At 42.5% G+C, this 15,331-nt stretch overlaps 1 long non-coding RNA gene across 1 annotated transcript; it reads left to right on the top strand.

Moving 5' to 3' along the window:
- The first annotated feature begins 7,552 nt into the window (after positions 1-7,552).
- Positions 7,553-12,377, top strand: LOC146658878 (uncharacterized). The gene is made up of 2 exons (XR_014913760.1): positions 7,553-7,706; positions 10,960-12,377. It is a non-coding gene; the product is annotated as an uncharacterized LOC146658878 (long non-coding RNA).
- The last annotated feature ends 2,954 nt before the right edge of the window (positions 12,378-15,331 follow it).

Raw genomic sequence — 15,331 nt, 5'->3', positions numbered from 1 at the left:
TGCTGCAGCTCCGGCCTCAGAATCTTCGTCCTCGTCTGGCCCAGCCTCAGCCTGTTCTTCGTCTGCTGCAGCTCCGGCCTCAGAATCTTCGTCCTCGTCTGGCCCAGCCTCAGCCTGTGCTTCGCCTGGTCCAGCTTCATCCAAGTCTTTATCCTCGCCGGGTCCGGCCCCAGCCTCTGCAGCGACGCCTGGTCCGGCCCCCGCATCGCCACCGTCTGGTCCTGCCTCGTCTGGTCCTGTGCCCACCAGGCCATGGCCAGCACGCCTGAGACTGGAGAGCCGCCGCTGCCTTCCGCGCGTTCGGCCCCCTGAACTGCTCCGTCGTCTCCTTCGCCGCCGCCGCTGCCTTCCGCGCGGCCGGCCTCCGGACCAGCTCTGCCACCTGTGCCACCCGCCTGGTCGGCCCCCCGACCGTGTGACCCGTGAACTCTTGTGCCTGTGGGCTCTGGGTCGGCCCCCGGAACCTTATTTGGACTACGGTCATGTGCTCCTGTGTTTTCTGTTGTTTGTTTTGTTTCCCGTTCTGGTCCCTCCGTCCTGGTCCCCCGCCTCCCGCCCTGGGTGGGTTGTTTTCTGTTTTAGTTTTGTTTCTCGGGTTTGGGCTGTCGGGAGCCAGCCCTTTAGGGGGGGGTGATGTCATGGTCCTGGGCCATGTGGGCCCAGTATTCTTAGTTTTCATGTATTTTTGTATTTTGTTCTTTATTTAGGCCATGCTTCCTGGGTTGATCTGTTACGTTGTTCCTTATGTGTTTTCCCTTCGTGACTCTCACATCCTGTGTGCCCCTCTGTGTATTTATGAGCCCTCGTCCCTCTTTGTGTTTTATTCTATGTTTTCCCCAGCCCGTTATGTCTGCGTTCTCCCCGTGCTCTCTCCCCTCCTGTTTGAACCTCTGTGTACTTCCTGTTTTACTTTGCCCATCTCCCATCAGTGTTACGTTCACTCCTGCCGTGTCTTGTTATGATTATCAGTGTCACCTGTGTTCCCCGTGTGCATCCACTTCCCCTGATCATCCCTCATGTGTTTTTAGTCTCTGTGTTTCATGCAGTCTGTGTCGCGTCGTCTGTGTTACCACCTCTGTGTTCCGTATTCCAAGCCATAGCTTTTCCTTAGTTTATTTCCAGTTTAGGTTTTCGTTTGAACGGTTACTCTTATGCTGCCTTCACTCTGTTTTGTTCCTTTTCATCAGCCATAATAAACGGCTCGCTTTTGTTTAAATCCACTCCTGCATCCTCGCCTGTGTTCGCACCTGGGTCCACCACACACGTTTCCGCACGGTCTGCCTCCGCAGACCCTGACATTTAGCATAGAAGCAATTACTTATGAGTAAGTTTCATCATAGCTAAATTATCAAGCTCTCTTGATAAAGCCCCTTATTTCAAATTAAACCCAAAATCACCCCTTCTTGACACATCTCATGTGTCAAATACGCTAAAACAAGCTACTAAAACTAAAAATACTGAAATCACTTCACTACCCCTTCTTGACAGGAAAAGCTTAGTCACATCATTTCTCTAAAACTCTCAGCAATTCTCCTCTAGGGTATATTTGCCCCGGGTCTCCAACTCTTAATTATCTAGACTCAGAAAGCAGTTTTGCAGGTCTTATGAAGTGCTTCTAATGCGAATGAAAGAAGCCCTTATTGTTACGGTTCTGGGTCAGTTTCGACCCAGCATTCTGAGTTCCTTATGTTTTGGTTTATTTTTGCATTTGAGTGTTTTGGGGTTCTCTGGTGTTTTCATTATTTATGATAAATTATATTACTGTGGTTTAGGGTTTTGTTCGCAGGTTTTGTGTTCTCATGTTTTGTGTGGGTTTAGTTCCGTGTCTAGTCTGCGTAGTGATCTCTTGTTTCCTGTTTTATTGTGAAGGTCTGTGTCTTATGTTAGTGTGTCCAGCTTCGCTCCCCCTGTCTCGTTAGCCCCAATCTCTCCCAGCTGTGTCTCCCTCCTGTTTTCCATTCCTTGATTATGTCCCTGTGTATATTAGCCCTGTGTTTACCCTTGCTCAGTGTCGCGTCGTACCCTCAGATCCTGCCTGTTTGGTTTCAGTTTTTGTTTGGTGCCAGCAATAAAAGCTGAAGTTTTCAGTTACATTCCGTCTCAGAGTCCTGCATTTGGAGCCTCATCTCACCGCACACAGAGCCCTGACACTTATTTGTTGCTTGCAGTTGCTTGCAGCAAATTTGGACCCCTTCCAAACGTACATACATTACACAAACGTCACATAGAGGAGACAGGTCAGAACAGGTAGCGTAAAGGAAAAACAATGAAATGTACAATACAAAAGTGCAGTGGAGGAGGAAAAAAAGAAACTACTCAGACTGAGCTCCTGATAGAGGATCAGTATGAGTACAGAAAACAAAAACTCCTCAGCACAAAAGCACATGAAACTCCAACACCATGAAAACACATGACAAGCAACAGGGTTGGATAAAGGGGTTAGAGTTAGAGTGTGTGTCCTGTGTTCAGCCTGAGAGAGTGTCCTTTTACTCAGTTATGCCAAAGTCAACAGTCCGCAACATATGCAAGTGGCCTTGAGGGATCTGGAAAAGAGAGTCAAAATGTCTTCGTTATCAAGGAGAATTTTGCTGTTCTCGTCAGCGTTGGCCTTCAAACGTCCAGCTGGCACCGACGGTGGGGGCTAACCGCATGAGATCAAGATGGTGGTTATTTGGGTTAGTGCAAACAGACTGCATCTGAATTGCAGTCCCATATTACTGAATCCCACACTGTGTTTCATAAGAACAGTCTGAGTACTCACAGCTCTTCCCAGACCTTCGATCATACCGGCTAGCCTTGTGGGGTTTTGACTAGCTGTAACCGTATTCCTCAATTTCCAATAAGCCGGAGTTAAGCCAGCTCTGATCAGCCAGAACCCCATTATCATTGTTCCAAATAGGTAGATGTCTTCGATGTCCTCAGTCGACAGTCCCGACAGGCACACAACGCGCCACTTCTGTCACCCATCCATCGTGTATCCGGCAGGGAACATGCCTAAGTTTTAATCTGATCCTCTATTCTGAACAGATATAAATCCCACTTCAGGTGGAAGCTCCCCACTTTGTTCAGAAGCCTTATGCTGGAGGTAGAGCCCAGTGAACCATGTGTCTCAGACTAAAAGCATGATGGTAGAATAGTCTAAGGAACTTGGAAAGAAAAGCGTCTGGACTTCTTTGAACTCAAAGAAGTCCAGACGCTTTTCTCAGACCTGGATGACTGAGAACCTTCACAGACATGATGGTAGAATAGTACGTCTGGGACCCCCAGGCCATCCGACTCCACTGGTTACTGTAGCGTCTAGAACAGGGGTGGGCAACTCCAGGCCTCGAGGGCCGGTGTCCTTGAACCAACACAGCTGATTTAAATGGCTAAATTAGCTCCTCAACATGTCCTGAAGTTCTCCAGAGGCCTGATAGCGAACTAATCATGTGATTCAGGTGTGTTGACCCAAGGTGAGATCTAAAACCTGCAGGACACTGGCCCTTGAGGCCTGGAATTGCCCACCCCTGGTCTAGGACATTTGTTATTCCATATGAACTGCTTGCACAGCCTGTCAAATTGATGAAAATATTTTGATGGGATTGTAACCGCTTACCCCAAGCTTATATGCTTCTAGCATGTAATTGAATTTTGGAGCAAAGTTCATTTTAATGATGTTAACTGTGCCCCAAATGATAAGAAACAGAGTGGACCATCTAATTATGTCAGTTCTGAACTTGTCCAATAGTTCAGGCTAATTTTGAAATTCTATGTTAGATAACAAAAGGGGGAATGTACTGCCCAAGTATTTAATGCCTGTCTGAGGCCATGATTTGTTAGTATTGAAGCTCTTGGATTGATGTAGAGAAGTTTGACCCACCTCATGAATTGTGGGCCAAAGCCAAAAGCTCCCATTACACAAAATAGAAAACGCCACTCTACCCTGTCGAATGCCTTTTCTGCATCTAAGGAGAGGGCTATAGCTGGAGAAGAGTACCCCGTTGGGGATTTATTCTGGGTTGCCCACATAATGTCAATTAGGTGTCTAATGTTATCGGCAGAGGTGCGAGTCTGAATAAAACCGACTTGGTCGGGTTGTATTAGGTAAGTCATGACCTTATCTAATCTGGTTGCTAGTACCTTGACTAAAATTTTGCTCTGCAATTGATGCAGCTCATTGGTCTGTGGCTCTTACCATCAAGTGGGTCTTTATTTTTCTTTAAGACAAGTGAAACAAGTGCCCCTGACAATGTTGGTGGCAGATTGTCTATGTCCAGGGCCTCATCAAACATTTGCAGGAGTAAAGGGGAGAGCTTCTCAGCAAATGTCTTTTGTAAACCCATCCAGCCCAGGGGCCCTGTCAGTTGGGAGGTTTTTGATTACCCTTAAGATCTTTTACTTTGAAATTGAGGCATCCAGCAAGTCCAGCTGTGCCTTAGAGAGAGTTTGGAGGTTCAGGGGGAACTGTTAATTTCCTGTGAGCTTGCTTGTACTTCTGAGAGGAAGAGTTGCATATAGAAATCTCTAAAGGCCTCATTCACTTCAATGGGTTTTGACACCATAGTGCCATCCTGTGTTCTGATTGCTGCTATGATGGTCTGAGCTTTTTCCTGTTTAATATATCTTCAAATCTATCAAATTAGTTTTAACTATCATCAGGCCTGTTTTATGTCTGTCACCTTGATGTTTGTTGGTGTGTTTGTTGTTTGTTAACTTTTAATCTCTTGCTGGGTTTTTTTTGTTTTGTTTTTTTGCTGACTGTTAAGCACTTTAACCCTTTAGAGCCGGTCGGAGCGGGCACGCTCTGTTTTACGTAACTATTTTTAAATCCCGGTAGCTCTGCAACCACGTAAGCTAGCGCAATAATTTTTTTTGCATATGAAACCGGAGGAGTTGTACTTACATCTTATGCCATCAGCTTGTCCTAGGTCACGGTTTCCTTCCACATAAAGCTTTGCAAAAACTGCATAAAAAGCGCTTGCAGCAACAAAAACATAATATTCCAGTAAAACGCTTTGCCGATCCGATCAGCTGTTCATAACACTTCCTACGTTGTAATAGACGTCAGCGCGAACTTTTGCATGTCCGCCAATACCTGCCCAAAACCGGAAGTGACGTCATTTTCGCGGAAATGTAGTCTTTTTTACCATCAGGGCCTCAGGGCCTATACTGGTCTTTTTAAAAGTTATGTTTGACTTTATGACTTTCTGTGTCGTTTCTGGGATGCTTAGGACTCATATTGCACTGCTGGAAATAGTTTATTTTGATGCATATGGTGCTTTTCTGCAAATTTGCAGTATAATATTTATTTTCGTTTTTCCTGCAGTGTATAAAAATTGGTGTATTTCAAAAATAAAACTATGAAGACACTCAAAATAAATTTCCTGTGGTGGGAAACTATTTTGTGCAACTTTTTTGTGTTTACAGTTTTGAGGGATAAGCCTCTTAAATTTCTCTAACTAGAAATATATGTTAAAAAAGCAAAAACGATTTTCAATTTTTTTGTAGTTTATTGCACTTTTTTGCAATTTATGTAATTACTATGCACTTAATGAATACATATTATTAAAATCTGGGCTATAATTGTTGTATTGATGTATAGCAACTTGAAATGCTCCCAAAAATGGCACCACACCATGTAAAAATATAATATAAGCTATGGCGGACTTGGTTCTATGGTAGGTTTTAAAGGGTTAATCAACCCTGTTGTTTGTAAATGTGCTATATAAATGAATAAACCTGAACCTGAACCTGACATGAGGGGTTACCAAATGTATGTACCAATAGAGCAAGACATTGCAAGAGTGTTGCTGTGACGGAGTGCTTTGATCTAGCATATCATCTATGACCAAACTGAAGGACCCCCTCTATCAGGATGTATATTGCTAATTATACATTCCTACTCTGACTGCTGCCACACAAAAAATATACCTGACCATCCAATCATGGCAAAGTTTATTCGGCTGTTGAGATGCCAATTGAGCCTCTTGAAGAAAGACAGTGTCAGTTTTTTTATTCAAAATCTTTTTATTGAGTATTTGTGGATATAGTTTACAAAGAAAAAAAGAAGACTAAAACACAAACTGTTTACAATGAATACAAAACAGAACTTCTCATGTTGGAACATTGTTATCCTCTCTTATTATTTACCAAACAAGCAACGAGAAAAACAGAAAAAGAAATAAAGAGCCAGCCCTGGAGGGATTATGATATTAACTAGCCCTTTCCATTAGAACCACACAGAAGTTAGCTACACCCTCACTGAGCTTCACGTTCCCGTTAACACAGACAGACATCACACCACTATGGAGAAGCAAATCCATTAGTATGAAGCATCCTTAAGTTGAAGGTTAGAGAAGTTTTCCAAATGTGCCCTTTTGGTTCTGGATGGAGCAGTGGATCTTTTCCAGACTGAGACACGACATGAGATCAGCAAGCCATTGCCAGCCAGCTGGTGGGACCCACACCCTCCCCAGACTGTAACCAGTAGGTCAGGAACTGAATTTTTCCAGCCCAATAGTAAAAGCAGAAGTTTGGGAGTGCCAGACCCCCTTCAATCTTAGGTTTCTGTAAATGCACCTTAGCTACTCGAGGTCGTTTACCCTTTCAAATATAAGTGGGGATTATAGAATCTAGAATTGTAAAGAAAGACATGGGGTGGAAGACTGGTAAAGATTGAAATAAGTATAAGAATTTAGGAAGGATATTCATTTTAGTTGTATTAATTTGTCCAACCAGAGTTGTGTTCAGGGGTGGCCACTATTGAAGACTTGGTTTGACATTCTTCAATAGTGTGTAGCCTGGTCTCAAATATCTATTTTAGACACTACAGGTTAAGAGGATATAAATATTGTCATGTAAAAACTTTATTGTAAATATTTCATATGTGTTTAAAAAACAAAACAAGAGTTCAAATGCATTAAAAACGTGTTTAAAATCACAATAAATAGAAGTCAATTATAATTTAAGTGTTCATGGAGTTAAAGTTACAAGAAACCCAAAGGTTTGTTATCTAATGTAAAACAAGGAAAACTTTGTAGTTGCTTCAAGTTGTTTTACAAGCTCATTTTGGGTTGTCAATCTTGTATTTGTTCTTATCCCATTGGTTGATGTAAACCTATTGTCCAATCAGATGTAAGGGAGGCGGGATCTAAGTGAGGCGAAGAAAAGAAAAACTAAGCTAGTGAGAGTCGGCAGCAGCACGTTACCGGAGGAGGTTGTGTACCAGAGCTAACGGGAGAATAGTCAAAACAATAGCCGTGGATGCAGAGTCTACGTTCCTGTTATGGACTGTTTTGCCCTGTGATGATGGACCGAGAGGAATTCTCTGGACCCTTCTGCTGTGGATAGGATTACCGTGGGTTTGTCCCAGTGTGCTCAGCAGCCCATGTATGCCGCTAATTCCGACCACGTTGCCGAGTGGAGGCCGCATGGTCACAAACCGAGCCTGCCCCTCAGCTTGTCCTCGCACTTAGCCCAAAGGATTTGTGAGTAGCCACGAGCACGTGCGTTTTGTTTTCTGCTTGTTTATCAAGCGAAGCGGCCATTTGTGTGTTTTTCTGGCCCAACGAGCCCGAGCAACGATCAGGCCTGCAACGGTTTCAGTAAAGGAGCTCTAAAAGGTTACAAATTTGAACTGAACTTGAAAGGGGAATATCTTGGATAAATGTGTTGTTTCTAAACATTGACTGTGAATTGTGAAGAGGGAAAAACCATCCAATTGAATTGTAAGGAAACACTTCAGAACTTGGAATATTGTTTTTTTATTTAAATCATACTTTGGTTTGACTAAATCTTACATTTTGAATTTAAAGTTTTGTGTTGTGTCATATTTATGATTTGCAGAGGTTATAAGTGATAAGGGTTATTAAAAAGGTAAAAGAGAGGTTTAGCATGTTAGATAAATTCATTATTCTTAGTGAAGATTAAACAGAACTCCTTATTTTCACTAAGTGGAGGCACCGCCAACATTAAGATTTCTAAGTACAAAGGTTAAAACTGGTTAGCTATCGTTTCTCCTGTTTACCAATAAAATAAGTAACGTACCCAGGGCCCCACTCAAAGTACTATCACCATCTTAACCGAGGGTTAATCCAGAGCTACTTGAGTTGGGTGCTACAAGTGTAAAAAAGTTGGCTTTGAGAAGTTGTTTATACTTTCTTGTAATTGTAATACCCAGTTAGGTGAACTGCTCTTTGACCACTTTAAAGGGGAAACCCGACAAATCTATTGGAAAAGCTTCTTCATTTAATAGACAAACTTCACTCTTGGACAGATTTAATTTATAACCAGAGACTTGATTGAAATGCGTTAGTAGTGACAATATAGACAATAGGGAAGTATTTGGATTTGAAATAAAAAGCAATAAATCGTCAGCATAGAGAGAGACTTTGTGTTCAGTTTGACCTGTTTGTATGCCCTGGACAATTTTACTGCTTCGAAAAAGCATTGCTAAGGGTTCAATAGCTAGATCAAATAACAACGGGCTAAGGGGGAAACCCTGACATGTGCCTTGTTTAAGTTGGAATGGTTTTGATTTCTGCCTATTAGTGAAAACAGACGCAACAGGGGACAAGTATAAGTACTTGATCCATGAGATGAAGTTGGCACCGAACCCAAATCTTTCCAGCACAGTAAATAAATAGTTCCATTCTACACGGTCAAATGCTTTTTCTGCATCAAGGGAAAGAACACATTCTGGAGTGTCCTTGGACGGCGTGTGCAGGATATTAAGAAGGTGTCGGATGTTGAGAAAAGGGGTGGCACCCTTTAACAAAGCCAGACTTATCTTCAGATATGACTGCTGGCAGTACCCTTTCCAACCTGTGGGCTAGTGCTTCAGCTAGGTTCTTAAAGTCAACGTTCAAAAGCGAAATTGGCCTGTATGATGAACACTCAGTTGGATCTTTCCCCTTTTTTGCAATTGAAGTTATGGAAGAATCGTACCAGGAGGTTGGCAGTTTGCCCTGTGTGAATGCTGCAGATAGAACCAAGTGGAGTAGAGGTACAAGCTGTGGGGCAAATGATTTGAAAAATTCTACCAAAATTCTACCTTTACACCCATTATTTGGTCAGCTAGGAGTTTGCCCGATTTCTCTCCATGCACAAAGAATGTACTCCTACTCTTTAAGAGTTGCCTCTCTACGGCATGAGTTGAAAGAAGTTCAAATTTGGTTTGGAGTTCAATACGTTTCTTGTAAACCTCAGAGTCCTTATTATGTGCATTGTGATGGTCTAAGTTTTTATTTTACCAGCCAATTCTTGCCTTTCTTTTAAGTTTACCCTCGTCATATTAGCTGTATATGAAATGATCTGGGCAAACTCTGGGCGGCACGGTGGTTAGCACTGTTGCCTCACAGCAAGAAGGTCCTGAGTTCAATTCCACCATCAGGCCAGGGTCTTTCTGTGTGGAGTTTGCATGTTCTCCCCGTGTTTGCGTGGGTTCTCTCCGGGTACTCCGGCTTCCTCCCACCGTCCAAAGACATGCAGCTTGTGGGGATAGGTTAATTGGATAATCCAAATTGCCACTAGGTGTGAATGTGCGAGTGAATGTGAGTGTGAATGGTTGTCTGTCCCTATATGTTAGCCCTGCGACAGACTGGCGACCTGTCCAGGGTGTACCCCGCCTTTCGCCCTATGACAGCTGGGATAGGCTCCAGCGCCCCCCGCGACCCTGAAAAGGATAAGCGGAAGTGAATCGATGGATGAAATGATCTGTCCTCGGAGATAGGTCTTCATTGAGTCCCAAACTAAAAGGCTAGAAATATTTGGGGAAAGGTTGGTGTCTAAAAAGAGTTTAATTTGGTTATTTACAAATTCCATAAAGGTATTATCAGATAGTAGTGTGGGTTTAAAACGCCAAATCCTGTCCGTTCTGGGTAAGTCGGGCATAGAGTCAGAATTAACCTTTTAAGACCTACCATAGAACCAAGTCCGCCAGAGCTTACTTTATATTTTTACATGCTGTAGTGCCATTTTTGGGAGCATTTCAAGTTGCTATACATCAATACAACTGTTATAGCCCAAATTTTATTTTACATATATTGCTACTTAGAGAAATTTAAGAGGTTTATCCCTCAAAACTTTAAATACAAAAAAGTTGCAAAAAATAGTTTACAACAACATGAAATTTATTCTGGTGTAGTCATAGTTTTATTTTTGAGATTCACCTATTTTTATATACTGCAGAAAAAACAAAAAACAATCCTATAATCAAATTTGGAAAGAAAAAAGCATGTGGATATAAAATAAAATAATAAGAATAATTTCCCCCAGGGATCAATAAAGTATTCTGATTCTGATAAACTATTTAAAGCAGTGCAATTTGAGTTCTAAGCATCCCAGAAACTATTCAGAAAAGCATAAAGTCAAACACAACTTTTAAAAACACCAGTATAGGCTTATAAGGCCTACAAGTAAAAAACTACATTTTCCGAGAAAATGACGTCACTTCCGGTTTTGGGCAGGTAATGGCAGACATGCGATAGTTCACGCTGCCGTCTATTTCAATGTAGGAAGTGTTATGAACAGCTATTACTTCTAGACTGGACTACTGTAATTCATTATTATCAGGAAGTCCTAAAAACTCCCTGAAAAGCCTTCAGTTCATCCAAAATGCTGCAGCAAGAGTACTGACAGGGACTAGAAAGAGAGAGCATATTTCTCCTGTATTGGCCCCTCTTCCAGTTTGGATTCGGGAGACAGATACTATAATTTTAAGATTAGGCTTAAAACTTTCCTTTTTGCTAAAGCATATAGTTAGGGCTGGACCAGGTGACCCTGAATCCTCCCTTAGTTATGCTGCAATAGACGTAAGCTGCTGGGGGATTCCCATGATGCGTTGAGTTTTTCCTTTTCAGTCACCTTTCTCACTCACTATGTGTTAATAGACCTCTCTGCACTGAATCATATCTGTTATTAATCTCTGTCTCTCTTCCACAGCATGTCTTTATCCTGTATTTCTTTTCTCGTCCCAACCAGTCGCAGCAGATGGCCACCCCTCCCTGAGCCTGGTTCTGCCGGAGGTTTCTTCCTGTTAAAAGGGAGTTTTTTCTTCCCACTGTCGCCAAAGTGCTTGCTCATAGGGGGTCATATGATTGTTTTGTTTTTCTCTGTATCTATTATTGTAGGATCTACATGTGGCAGAATGAATGTTATTCCTTGGTTCAACCCACTTTCAGCCTGGCGCATTAGGGGGCGCTAGTATAAATAGTGGCCATTTGAGCGTTCCTGGATCACTTACCTGTGATCTCCTTTTTGGTCACCTGACTTCCCTTTGGTGTTGCAGAGATCATTCTGAAGCCTCCATCGTGGCTGGTAGGTGTTTACTCATTGTAGTGTGTACATTACCTTACTTGGTGGTAAACAGAAATTGTTTTTAGGTCATAGCTGTAGAAGCCTCCTATGACGCGGTTTACTCGGTACGTAATTCAATTTTGTTGCGATCTCTGCCTTTTATTGTTCTTTTATAGTAATTACTTATTATGCTTTGCAGGAAGTGTGGGCCTTAGTTTTACGCTACGCTAACTGAAGTGCTGCTGCTTTGCTTTGCTTTTACCGTCTGTTCCCGTTGCGAGGTTTCTTTTCCTGCTGCTGCCAGCTTTTTAAAGTGGACGTCGGCGTGGACAGCGGCCATATGCATGCCGGTTATGGGAGTCAGCTGGCGTACATATTGATTGACCGGATGATTAACTTATAGTTGGGCAGACGGCAAGTTGGAGCAATACGGCGATTCCGTTTGCTCCAGATTTTAAAGTTTTATCCAGATTGTATGTTGTTTTTTTCTGTTGTTTTGATCTGTTGTTTTGATTTTTGTTACGCCACTGGTGGGAGGCCCTTTTTCTAGCTGCAGATCACCAGTGTGGTCCTGCAGTTGGGTTATCCCCCAGCGCTACATTTTATTTTTGTTGTAATATATTAAAATTTTCTTTGTTTCTTTTATTCAGATGCGGAGTGCCGACGTGGAGGAGACTAGGATGCCTTGGTGGTGGGATCCTTTGAGTGTACACACCTGCCTTGTTTAGTTTATTAGTGTGAGTGTGTGATTTTGTGTTGCACTTGTGTCTTGGTGTGTTTTCTTTTTTTGAGTTTGTGCGTGGCATCCCTGCCCCTCCACTGGTAAGCCTCAGCTCTGAATACCTTTTTAAGCATATTTGTACATGGATATTTATGATTGTGTTTTTATACGGTGTTTTAAATAATTATTAATAAATTGTCAACTTGTTTTATCATTGAACCTCATCTCTGTACTGAGTATAACAAACCTAACTGCCTTCTTGGTGATTAGTGTTACTTCCAGTATTCTCTGGGTGAAATTCCCGGAGTGGCGTTGTCTTTTAAACTGTGAAGAGTATTTATTTTATTCTCACCTCGTGCTGCCACATACAGTACAATATAAAGCACAACTGCTGCTGTAATTTGGCGCTATATAAATAAAATTGAATTGAAAAACTACTTGACTAGTATTCCACGTGCCTGTGAATACCATGCCATAGTTATATCAGACCACGCCCCTTTAAGCCTTTAACGTTCCAGCTAAGCAGATTTAAGGGACTAGTCATGTAAGCTTATAGGAAGATAATGAAGGGATGTAAAGCAGTCTGTTATACCTGGATGAGAGAAAAGTATGGGAGAAGCCCAGAAGAGAACATGGAATAACACCCCATACGAGTTCTGTGGGTTAAAAAAAAGAGACCTCCCAAGAACACACAAAAAAACCCACCTGAACCCACCTCCCTCGCCCTGAGCAAAGGACAGCTACTGGAGAACACAGCAGCAAGCTCCCCCATACAACATGTATTCCTCCAAAAGGAAACAGCTTCCAGATCAGAACTACTACTAACTCGGCTCTTACTCAAGCCTGGAAAATGTACTTGAAACCTTAATCAAGAATGAAGCGTAACTACCCTATAAACAAAAAGAGAGGGGGAAAAAAAAAAAAAAAAACAACAAAACCAAAACACAAAGGAAGACTGACAGCGCACTCTGTTAGTACAAACAGCACAGTACAAAGGTATGGAAAATGTAGGGAAAAGCAGCCCCATAGCAAAAACAAGCAAACAAAAATACTAGCAAAAACGCACCCCAATTTAAAAAAAACAAAACAAAAAAAAGTGGGATATAGTTACATAGACAGTGGTAATTAAGGCAATGCAAGTGAATAAATTAAATAAATATAAATATATAAATGCCTCTACATCTGAGTTAAGATGGAAAAGGAGGGTATGGAATTAAAACGCTATGCCACCTGATCGTATCTCAGGTGCTGACCGTGAGTCCAGGCCCTTTGAAAAGGTTGTAGGGTGCTTAAAAAAGAAAAAAGAAAGAAAGAGGAAGAAAAGGGCAGAAAAAAGTGGGGTTTATCGTCCGAGTAAAGGTGCTGTGTTGATCAGAAAGACAGTCTGTGTCAGTTACTGTGCGGGCTGCACAGTAGGGTGGTTGTCGATGTATCGCCGGGCCTCTTCAACGGAACATAGCCACCTCCTCTCGGAGGGTGATACGGAGACGGGCAGGATATGCCAATGAGGGCCTCAGGCCTCGATTGTAAAGCTTTGCCATCACCTCTCTGTATTCAGCCCTCTGGTTTGAGATTTCAGGGCAGTAATCCTCCACGATATGAATCCGCTGGTCCTGGTAGTTTAGATAATGAGCTCTTTGGTGTGAAAACTGTGGAAGTGTAGAATCACTGGTAGTGGTCGGTCGCCCGGTTTCGGCTTCTGGGCAAATGTAAGGTGAGCTCTGTCAATTTCTGGAGGAGATGGCAGTATGTCATCACCAAAGATTTCACAGAGGGCAGTGGCGAAAAAGTCAGTTGGGTGGCCGCTTTCCGTGGATTCTGCTAAGCCAAGTATTGCAGGTTTTTCCGACGCCTGCTGTCTTCTAGGTCGGTGACTTTGGCGGGCAGTTTGGAGTTAGCATCTCGAAGGTTACCAAATGCTTCCTCAAGCTCTTTAATCCGCTGAGCTGCATCTTCCGCCGCAGCTTGAGTGAAGACAGACGCTGGCCATGTTTATCCACTGCTAGGCAAATTTGATCAAACTTTGCCTCCAGCTGAGTGAAGGAAGACATAAATTCAGCCTTGTGTTCTTTTGCTAGCTCCTCTTTATGTTGGGTTAACAGCCCAGCAACGGCGTCCACCGTCAGGTCAGGAGGGGAGTCATCTTTTTTACCTGCCTTATTCTTCAAAGTTGATTTTGAAGCCATTAGAGTGCGCCGTAGGGGGATATAGGTATGTGTCTAGCTGTTGATTTAAAGAAAGGTTAGGAAAGTAAAGTTTGAAAAGGGAATTGAGCGGAGCCGAGCGACGACGTGACTACTCCATGCGGCGGCTTACCAGAAGTCCAGTGCCAGTTTTTTTGATTTGATAAATGTCATAAATTTCTTTTTTTTTTTTGGATGTTTAAGGCCCTTTACATTCCAGGTAGTTAAGATAAGGGCCCTTTTGTGCTTATTTGCCATCATGCAGTTTGTATTGGACATATAACAGAGAGGTAACATATTATTAAAACCAGGAGTTCAATACCGAGTGGACAATATTTGAAAGGCTGGCTACAAGTAAAATAGGGTATGGAAGTAAAAAACAAAAAAACAACTGTTTAAGCAAATACATCTGGGGTGACCGAGAACACTAGTCACCCTCAGGTGGGCTAAGAGCCACTAAAACATAAACTTTGTGGTCCCTGACTCTGACCAGTCAGACAGTCCTAAACAGGACTCGTCGCCAGCAGCAGCAGCATAACAAGTCAATGTAATGTGAGCAGAGTATTCATTCTGGGACTTAGCTGCCCGAACACACCTCTGTGCAGGTTCGAACTGTCCCTTGACAAACTAAGAAAGGCCTCATGAGGAGTGAATTACTTGAAGAGTAATTTAACAGTCTTAGTGAGATTCTCTGCCAAGCAGATTGTGTCGTTTTCTCTAAACTAACACTAGTGAATAAATCAAATCAAAGTGTGAGGCCCTATAATAGTTAAACTTAAACAGTTAGGAGGTGCAAAGTATATCAATAATTTGAAATACTATAACTGAGCAGCAGGCAAGGCCCACTATTCAGTTGCATGTTAATTAATGCTAGGGCAAAAAAAAGGGCAGTTTTTAAATCCAAGCCCTTGACAGTAAATAACTCTCTTAAGGTAAAGACAGAATGTAGTCCTGGGCTTTTTTTGGGTCGATAAACTCACCTCTGCTCTCTGTCATTTTCAGCACAAGCACCACCGGGAACAGTAGGGAGAACTTGATCTTCCTTTCGTGTAGCAGCGGTTTATAGGGATTAAATGCCGCTCGTTTTTCCATGATGAGTTTGGAGTAGTCAGGGAAGACCATGATGCGGTGTATAAAATACTTTGAGTGCTCA

This window comes from Rhamphochromis longiceps, linkage group LG11 (assembly GCF_057381845.1).
Source record: "Rhamphochromis longiceps isolate RC_006_pf linkage group LG11, R_longiceps_female_GT1.1, whole genome shotgun sequence".
NCBI lineage: Eukaryota > Metazoa > Chordata > Actinopteri > Cichliformes > Cichlidae > Rhamphochromis > Rhamphochromis longiceps.
The sequence above is the reverse complement of the archived record's forward strand: the minus strand, read 5'-3'. Positions and strand labels throughout refer to the sequence as shown.